The 10,958-nt window shown below is 36.8% G+C and overlaps 1 pseudogene; it reads left to right on the top strand.

Moving 5' to 3' along the window:
* The first annotated feature begins 7,017 nt into the window (after positions 1 to 7,017).
* LOC120182451 lies at positions 7,018 to 9,132 on the top strand (annotated as a pseudogene).
* Positions 9,133 to 10,958: the final 1,826 nt, after the last annotated feature.

Genomic DNA, 10,958 nt, shown 5'->3' with positions numbered 1-10,958 from the left:
GAAGGCGATCTACTTCACTTGGATGGAAATCATATATCGCAATATTTTGCTGATACGATAACATTTTAACGTTTTAATTTAATTTAAATTATTAGTAATAATTTATTTATTTATTTAATGCAAGATTATTAATTTAAAAATTAATTTTTGTAATTATTTAATTTTTGGAGAGAGACCGTGTATTAGATCCTTTTATTAGGAACCTTAAGTTAGTGATACCTAGCTGTGTCTTGTTGTATTTAGTAGAGGCTGGATTCAGTCACATAGGTAGATATGAGGGTCATTGTAAGATAGAACTAGATCTTATTGCTGCCTTAGTGGAGCGGTGGAGGTCGGAGACCCACACATTCCATCTTCCGTGCGGAGAGTGCACGATTACACTTGAGGATGTTTCTATGCACCTGGGGCTTCCGGTGGATGGAGATGTGATATCGGGGATGGCGCACGGTTCATGGACTGCTTTATGCCAGGAGTATCTAGGACGTGTCCCGGAAAGTTTTAATGGTGGTCGGATACCGTTAAATTGGTTAGATGCCAATTTTCAGGAGTTGAGCGAGGACGCCTCTGATGGTGAACTTAAAATGTATGCACGAGCATGATACTGCAGTTGATAGGAGGGTTGCTGATGCCGGACAAATTGCGCAACAAAGTTCACTGTATGTGGTTGTGACATCTTAACGACTTTCATATGGTCGGATCACTCAGTTGGGGCTCGACAGTTTTGGATTTCCTGTACAGGGAGATGTGTCGAGCCACTGACTATAGGAAAAATGCTATAGGTGGATGTCTCCTGCTGTTGCAGTCTTGGGCATGATATCGATTGCCCTTTTTATGTCTCGTTGTCAAGAACTCATTCATATTTCCGCTACTATTGAGGTAATTATAAAACCGATTTCGTATATTAATCATTTTATACAGTTATAATAATTTTTTCCTTGAATATGTGGTCTTCTAATAGGAAAAATCATCAGGAGCTACCTGATGATTTAGAAAAAAATTAGGGTGCTAATCGATCAGAAGGTTGACACACATGTATGCATTTTAATGTTTAAAAATCTATTTTAGATTATAGTTATATAATTAGATTATTATTTTGATATGTAATTAGATTATTATTTTGATAAAACTTATATATATTTGTTTTAGTTTCAATGGGTTCCATATTCTAATGATGATGTGAGGATGGTGATCCCACCTGAGTTGAGGGGTCCATCATATGTTTGGATGGCGATGGTTCATTTGATCTGTTATGCGATAGTTGAGTGGCACTCAACTGATTGTGTGCTCTTATAATTTGGTTGTTTTCAACCAATTCTGGAAGCACCTCGCAATATGGACGAGTTGCATAGCACATATAGACGTGGCAAGACCGATACAGATTGGCTAGTAAGGCATCATGAGTGGGTCGTGTCGTGGGAGGATCAACATCGACGCCTTCCCCGTAGAGAGCCCATTTTTGATGACCTCTTGATGGTTGCTGACGGTTATTATGAGTGGTTCAACAGTAACGGGAAACCATTTATTCTTTCCGATGATGCACGAGGGCTGACCTTTCAGCGACGTCGATAGAGACGTTCACCAACACAGCACCATCGTCCCCTGACTCATGGACGGAGAGCAGGTGCTTCTGGTTCATCCTCAGCTTCACTAGCAGGACTTTCACAGCAGCCACCGTCTACAGCGACTTACATACCGCAACCATATGTGATGCCGCCACCACCATTCCCTTACCCAATGTCACCACCACCACCGGCACCTGGTTTTATGACCCCACCGCTACCACCGTCACAGAGTTTTATGACCCCTTTTGGAGGATATTATGGGTTTATGTTTGTAGATCCGACTTGGGTTTCATATGCCCACATTTTGGCGGGTTCAACCTCATCACCCATGGCCGCAGCACAGATACCTCCTGTATAGTTTTCACACTCAGCGATGTCTGGGTTTTATGATTTTCCCAGTTTTCGCAGGCCAGTGGGATATTCAGTCATACATCTCCAGGGTCCTTATTCTATGGAGGTGTTTCGTCGTCATCAGCTCCTCATCAACCTAATGTAGATGCTCAGGACGATGACGACGACGATGGTGATGATGATGACAATAAGGAGTCACAACCAGTGATACGAAGAAATTCTCCTCGAGACCGACAACCACTACCTTGCGGAACACATTCACGTCGTAGGCATCGATAGATTTTGTTTTTTATTATATTTGTATTTAGTTTTTTATTGGACCTTTTTAGTGTAATTTTTTTTATTATTTATCATTTAATACTTACTTTATTTCATTAATTTGGTTGGATTTATTTTAATTTATTTTGTTAAATTTGCTGGACTTTTTGTTAATGTATTTTGGTTAATTTTGTTTATTACCATTTAATATCAGTTATTGTAATTTGTTTATCATTTACCATTTAATACTTATTGTAAGTTTGTTGTATTTAAAATTATATTCAAATACCAAATTGTTATTAGTTTGATAAAATTTAATAATTGTGTTCGATAACTTTCTTCAGTTTGTCACTTATTATCTCTTTTATTATAATCACATAACGCCAACGTCCAATCTCGTATTCTTGTATCATTTTTTTAATCTTCATCAGCGGTTATCGAATGGCATTAACTTGAAATGAATGCAAATTAAAGTATAAGAATTCTTATTTGATAAACAACTACATCAGTTTTTCATCAATTGTTACTTGATGACAACAGAAGTGGACATGTTTTTCTAGTGTGTTATGGGTTTATACAATGCCCACATCTTCTGTCTTGTCTAGATCTTTCTCGAATATCCATATCACAATGAATTCGATTGGATTTTGGACGACTACGCTCCCTCAATAAATTCGGATTTGGTACAATCAGAAGCCAATCTTGAACCTCATCAAGGTCTTTGTCATTACCTACGGGGGGAACTCAAATTCGTATACCTTAAAAACTTCAGATAGTAGGTATACAGGATCCACAAAACAATTATAGTCTTGACGTATATGAAAGCAAGCTACTATCACATGAGAGCATGGATACTTCAGAGCTTGAAAAAACCCACAGTCGCACATTCTGTCCTGTAGATTTACTTTTAACGACACAACTTCAATCCCTTGAAGAGGTTGCGACAACTCTGTGACATGAAACATTTCATGTCTTCTAGAGAAGCTTGTTACAGACATTCCATTTGATGCAATAATTTTTTTATAGATCTGCAACTAATCTAGGGTGATAGACATGACCGCCTTGCATCCAGGTTTGAGCTTGTCCCCCGAGCTTCGCAAAAAGTGCCCCCAAATTAAAATATATAGTTTTTACCAAAGCCGCTATAGGTAAGTGATGTGCACCCTTTAAGGTTGAATTGATTGTCTTAGCCAATTTGGTTGTCATGTGTCCATATCGATATCCACCATCATATGCGTTCGTCCACATTTCTTTATCGATGAGGCTGATGTAATCGTATCCTTCCTCGTTTCTTGCTCGCAAATCTTAAAGCATTGATTCAAACGTTTGAGGAAGTAGTTCGTAACCTGATAAAAATGTATAACTTACTAACTTGATTTCTTTGCAAAATTAAAATGATCGAAAGAAAACAAACTATATCAGTTTCACTTACCCATGCGCATAATTAATTGATGCTCGTCATTCTTCTTGTACCTTCCATGGTAGTTCGCAGCAATGTGTCAGAGACAATACCTATGTTGGACAAAGGGTGGTTGCCACATTGGACCCAAAGACTCCATTGTTGCTTTGATCCCAACTCCGTGATCTGAAATGACACATATTTTTTCCCTCGTGATAACATGTGCACGTAAGTTTCGGAGGAAAAAAGCCTAAGAATATGTATCTTCTCCTTCAAAAAGAGCAAAAGCAACTGGAAGAATGTTGCGATTGCCATCTTGGACAACTGCCAATAATAAAACTTGCTTGTATTTTCCATACAAGAAAGTCCCATTGATCTGGACCACAGGCTTGCAATATTTGACAGCATTAACGCACTGTAGGTAAGTCTAAAAAACCCAGTAGAATTGGCATCGATCGCGAAGATCTCGATCATTATGGTATGCATAGGAGGCTTCGAAGTCCAAAACTATCCTAGGATTCAACCTCTGCACCAGCCTAAACTAGCCTGGAAGTTCGTTGTAAGGTGCATCCCATTCGCCATGAAGTTTGACAATGGTATTTTGTTTTACAACCAAGCTTTTTTATAGGAGACAATGTGCCCATGCTGCGATTGTAAAGCTGAAATCAACACAACAACAACTATATGAGAGCTTGCTTTTACCATGGGCATGATGGCTTGGCATATCACTTCAGAGTTCAAGTTGGGATGATCTTGGTTGACCCCTCCAGCACAACATGTGTGAGGACCGTTGTATGCTGTTAGTTCCCATCTGTTGTTTTTCCTTTTCCTTTTCGATACGCGAACCATCCAATTGCATCCGTTTTCGAGTCAGGCACAGTAGCATACATATTTTTCTGTCGTGGACTGGTCGACTCTCGATTGAACAGAATTACGGATATTGTAATTTTTTTATAGCCATCATCGTTTCTTCTTTGCTTGAAAACTTCATGCCTAAAGATAACTCACCATTATTTATTGATGAGTAATATTCATAGTTATCGAAATGAGGCATATTCGCAAATTCTGGCCCGTATATTGCACCATAATCAAATTCATACATGTGTGCTGGAGGGTCAGCTTGTGCCACATTTGAGGGAACTTCATCTACATCATCATCGGAGTTGAATTGCGGTGATTCTGGGTGAATGAATAGTCCAGTCTCAGCACCGTCCGCACCAGGCTCACGAAGCGATTCTTCTGGTGGAGATGATGGTCCCTCTATACTCTCTACATTTAGGTCGAAGAACCTACTACTTGCACGTCTTCCCTTTGAACTAGAAGGCATATCGACATTGAGATCGAAAAAGCTCGTAGTTGAATGCCTCCCCCTAGAGCTTGAAGCCATCATGTCAAATGGAAACTGCACAGATTGTTGCGTCGATGGCATCTCCATATTAAGGTCAAAGAAATTTATAGATAAATGCCTTCCCCTTGAACTGAACGCGATGTTTCCATACAGATTGTTCGTGGACCCACCTCGGTACATATCGTAAGGAGTTGCAGATGAATGTCTCCCCATTGAAGTTGATGTAACGGCACCATGATGCGAATTTCCCATTATGACATTAAAATCATTACACATTACTCTATTCGGGCTGTTAACTTGATCAACTTGTTCAGCCAGCCCATAGTGAGAGCTTAATGATTGACCCCGAACAACACACACTTGAACAAACTTTGCATACATCTCAATATCGGCGTCTGAATAATTACTTTGAGAATCATCCATCTTTTCAACATCATCATTGTTCGATAGTTCGAACGCTGTATAAGTTAATGACAATAATGATGTTGGAAATCTGTACTGCAACGACGACATTCTTCTACTACTTCCAACATGAACCTTCCTCGAAATCTTCGTTATCAGCTCCTCAAGAGTTATGTTTCTCTTGAATATTATTTTAACACGCTCATTTGATACGAAAACAACGCCGATTTCATCTTCTCAAATTTCTCCATCATAATAAACAATAGCTGAAAGTCGTATCATTCTTAGAGTTTAAAAGTGCGACAATATTATATCTCCAAAAAAAACAACTGAAACAAACCTGCTTAAATAAATAATATATGAACGAAAATATAACACAATAAATTTTTTACACATAAACGTAAATAATTTAAATAATATAATTTTATATTATTACTTGCACCGCAAATATTTCGACGTATGCTCCCGCTTTCCCCTTGAACTGGCACAGAAATTAATTGAAAACAATTACTATAATATTTTTTCAAATAATCATAATAAATGATAAGTATAATAAAAAAAATTATAACAAAATTACCTTATAACGAAATATCGATCGAACTTCTGAATCAAATATAAGATGATTGTCGGGGTGTTATTTACTGGTTGAAAGGATTGTTGTATTAATTTCTCGGTTGAGAGTGAATTGTGAGAGAGTTTACGGGGAGAAGGTTGTTTATAGCCGAGAGAGGATGCTTTAAATACGAGAAGTTACGGCAAATTATGCAAGGCGCGGTCTCTGCACCGCGCCTTGCATTATGCATTTCTGATAATTGAGCATGTAATAATTGAAAAGCGCGACCCCTACCCCGCGTTATAGCCCTACGTGTATCCAACTCAGCATAAAACGCGCTTCAAGGGGCGCACCTTACCCCACGTGGCGCTAGATCAGCATAAAACGCGCTGCAGGGGACGCGCTTTACTGCAAAAGGTGTTAGATCAGGAAATATAGTCTGAAGGGTGCCTGACAGGAAAATATATAGGGTATAGGTGATATTTCGGGAAAAACATCGAAATTAAAACTACGTACCTAAATAAAATTGGGCCATTTTTAGAAGAGATGAGTCGAGCTCGATTCGACTCTAAAATTCAAAATAGAGTTCGAGTTGATTCAAAAACTTACGAGCCCAAAATTTTTAAGCTCGTCTCGAACTCAAAACCATGAAATGAAGCTCGTAAAAGTTTAAACTATTTTTTTACAAATTTAATTCGATTTAAGCTCAAACTTGAACCTAAAACTTTAGTACATAAAAATTTTACATTGTACTTTTTTTTTTAAAAAAAATAAACACATAAATGTTAATATTATTCATAGTTTATTTTTTTAAAAAAATAAAATTTTAATATATTATTTTTTTCGAAATACTTACGAACTTTTTAATTCGAATATCAAGTAACTAATAAATTTAAATATTTATCCAACTTTGACCAAATTACTCTCAAGTAAGTTGGGACTTGTTTCGTCTCGTTTATAGTCTGAACACCACAACAAACAAAAGATGTGAAAATAGATTAGTTATTAAATAATAAAATCGGTTTTTGAGTGGAAAGTAAAAACAATTTCCAGGAATATAATACAAAATCCCCAATGACTAGTAAATTTCATACACCGTCAGATCTAAAATCTCACAAATTCATCAGATAAAACCCCCCCTTACCAGTTGCCCTCTAGCTATCGCTGCCATCTAACGCAAACCAAAACCGAACGACAATCATGGCGGCAACTGTATCGTCTCCTTGGGGCAAACCCAGCGCCTGGGCTCTCGACGCCGAAGAACATGAAGCTGAACTCCAACAACAGATCCACCTCGATTCTTCCGCCGGAAAGCTCGCCGATTTCCCTTCTTTGTCCGCCGCCGCTTCCTCTACCAAATCCATGAAGAAGAAACCCCAAACCGTATCTCTCGCCGAATTCACTGCCTACGGCTCTGCTAAGCCCAGTAAGCTGACTCGCCTTACTCACGAGGAGGCCCTTGTACTCCCCACCAGCCCTCGCCAACGTGCCCCCGAGGAACTCGATCGTAACCGTCTTGGCGGCGGTTTTAAATCTTATGGTTCTAACCGATACAATTCCAGCGGCGACGATTCGTCTAGTAATAGTAGATGGGGATCTTCTAGAGCTTCTAATAGAGATTCCATTAAAGAAATTGCGCCCTCACGTGCTGATGAGATTGATAATTGGGCGTCGGCTAAGAAATCCGATGAAGTGATAACTGGGCATCTAGTAAGAGTATTAAAAGCCCCAATGCTGCACCGCCACGGAGATTCGGTGGTGGATTTGAGAGAAGAAGCAGTTTCGATTCACTTCAATCTATGGATTCGCCGAGGGATTTGGATAATTGGGGAAAGAAAAAGGAGGAGACTGGCACTACTGCTGGTACTGGTGGAGTGAGACCAAAGCTTGTGCTTCAGCCACGTACGGTTCCTGTGACCGAGGATATTAAAAAAGAGGTGACTGTGGCAAAGCCCAAAGGGGCAAATCCTTTTGGCGAGGCGAGGCCAAGAGAGGAAGTGTTGAAGGAAAAGGGGAAAGATTGGAAGGAGATTGATGAGAAGCTGGAAGCTATTAAGATTAAAGAGACAGTCGAGGAAGAGAGGGGACGAAAAGCAAGCTTTGGGAATGGGAGCGCTCCAGTTGAAAGGAGCTGGAGGAAGAATGACTCTCTTGAGGCTGCTGCCAATGCTGATCAACCCCAAAGGTTTGTTTTTGTTTTCCTTTTTAATTGAGATTGCATACTCACATTAACTGCTTGTATTTGTTCGTGTTTGGGGGTATGTCTATAAAGTTTATGAAGTAAAGTTGGTTTCTTTCATGGTCTTCTATCATTTGAAACTCATTTTGAGCTTCAGAAAACAGAAATGAAGTAGCATTATATATCATTTTGCTTGCAACAATTGCTAAGAACATTTATTTCCTATGTATGTTGCAGTACTCAAAACACTGTTTCTTTCAAGCTAGGGATTCCAAAATTGAATTTAACTACATAGGGAGAGGACAAATAACCATACATCTTTTTCATCTCTCTTTTACAATAACTTTAAAGCATGGGTAATGTTGTGACTCTTGTGTAAGTGTCGAAAAACTTATTGTTGGCGGTTATAGTTCTATATGATCTGGTGATTAACAAGGAGACGGTTGGTTTCAAACCCCAAAAAACTGTATATGCAGCAGGGACGAACACAAGATTTTATGTTATGGAGTTAACTTATAAAATTTTAGGAGGTGAAAACAGATTATCAATATAAAATACAAAGAAAATACCTAAATTATATGAGAATTTGAAATTTTTAGGTGTGACCGCCCCGGCCATGTCCCCCTCAATCCATCCCTGTGCATGTGCGTTTTATCTTTTCAATGGAAAACCCCCTGCCCGTTAGATTCCACTTTTGAGTTCTTGTTGAGTTAGAGTTAGAGTTAGAGTTCGAGTTCATTTGTTTTGGAGAGAACGACTTGACATATGTTTGCTCTGACCTTTTTTTCATCTGAATCCAGCTCCGAGGCAGAGAATGGCCATGTTGCTGAGAATTGAAGATAGAGACTGACAAGAGTGAAGCTTAGGGTGGGAAGGGAGGGAGAAGAAGAAACTTCTTTTGTGACTTTTGGATTCTAATATGTTGAGTTGATGAGACTTGTTTGTCTTTTGTTGTGACTGTTATTATTGTCAGTGCAATATTTACAATTTTGGTAGGCTTTGATTTTGTTGCATTGGCTTTGGTCAAACATGTCTTGTAGTAGGAACGTTGACTTGGTATAGAGTTATTAGTTTTGTCAAGTTTTTCTTTATGTTGAGAACATAAGTTATCATATAATTGTTTGAAAATGTGACCAAATAAATCAATGCTCTTTTTTTTTTTGGGTGGTGGTGGTGGTAAGTATTAGTTCTTTGTTGTTAGATACAATTGGCTTTGATTGAGAGTGTTGTCAGATAATGCTTAGTATATGTATTTGTGGAGAGCTACATTTTATTCTTAAGACTTGAGGTTCCATCTTTTCTGGGAGAAGTTTATGATGTAAGCTTGAATTTGCATTGAACTGAAAGCTTATGATTTATGCTAAAAAAAAAAGCTGCTGCTTATGATCAAACAGTAGGATGTTTTGTTCTGATTATAGTTGGGTTGAGGGATTGATGGGGATGTTGATCTTCATTAATATAATTATAGTATTTTCTTTATAATTTTTATTATTTAAATATTTTTAAATTTATCTTTTAAATTTTTTTAAATTCACACTCAATATTAATTTTTGCGATTTTCCTATCAAGTAAATACGTTTCACGCCTCGTTTGGGAATGTTTCTTCAAACAAGTTTTTTCAACGAGTTTTTTTAATACAAATGTCTCGTTTTTTCTGCTTCTTGGTTTGAGTCAATAATCTCAAATGTGAACTTTTGCTGAAAATAAGTTGTTTGGGAATAACTTTGCGTTTAAAATGAAATTTTGAGATAAAAACATTTCCATAAGCATTCTCAAACGGACCTATGAACTTTTACTGAAAATAAATTGTTTGGGAATAATTTTACGTTTAAAATGAAATTTTGGGATAAAAGCATTTCCATATGTATTCCAAACGGACCCTGAATTCGGAGATGTCTGATTTTTGTAGTCGTAGAGGAGATGTATAGATATTAAGTTGTATTGAAGGTTTGTTTTTGTAGATTTGTATGGTGTAAGGGAGAAGTGGGCAGCATGATTAGAGGCAAATTGGCATACAACTAAGCCAGCTTTCCCCAGCTATGTTCAGGCAGGTTCGAGTACTCAAATAATATCTGATTCTTTTCCTTTATGCTCTAAAATCTAAATTCGACCCATCAGATCCCCCACATGCAGTTGTACACCAATTTAATTAAAATAAAAGATAAATACTCCACTAAATAGTTTCATATTATGGGATTTTTTTTAAATATATATATATATATATATAATAAAATAATTATTTATTACAAATAAAAAAACGTTTTAAAAAAATAACCACATATTATAGAGTATTTGATATAATTGAAATAATAAAAATCTAACTCTTAATATTAAATATTAAAATTTGATTTTTAATATTTAAAAATATAATTTTATTATTTTAAAATTACATTCATTGACTTTATTTTTACCAGTTATTTCTTTAACCATTATCTTTTATTGCTCTGCACCAATCACCGTACGTTTACGTTTTCGACACAATCATCGTTCCTTGACCATCGTTGTTTCTCTTTTCTTCGTTTTCAATAATATATATACAATGTTTAAATTATACGTTTTCCTTTTTAAATGTTTAAACTTTTTATGATCGATCTAAGTGTCTAATGTTACATATATTATCATTTTAAATATCTCGATCATAATATATATTGAAAAAGTCTGTTAAATGACGCGATTCATGCTTATATCTTTTTAAAATTGTATTTAAAATAAAAAAATATCACCACCCCAGGTTTAGGGATTAAAAAATCATGGATTAATTTAATATTTCATAAAAGTATGAACATATCCGTAATATTAGACAATTTTGAGGACTCAGAATTTCTTTTTCATTTTTTTGGACAATGATATCAAAATAAGAGAATGAGAAAAAAAGTGTGGTTATTGCAACCCATGACTTATAAAAA

The sequence above is a fragment of the Hibiscus syriacus genome, unplaced genomic scaffold (assembly GCF_006381635.1).
Source record: "Hibiscus syriacus cultivar Baekdansim isolate YM2019G1 unplaced genomic scaffold, ASM638163v2 tig00112657_pilon, whole genome shotgun sequence".
Taxonomy (NCBI): Eukaryota; Viridiplantae; Streptophyta; class Magnoliopsida; order Malvales; family Malvaceae; genus Hibiscus; species Hibiscus syriacus.
This window is presented reverse-complemented; position numbering and strand designations above follow the sequence as displayed.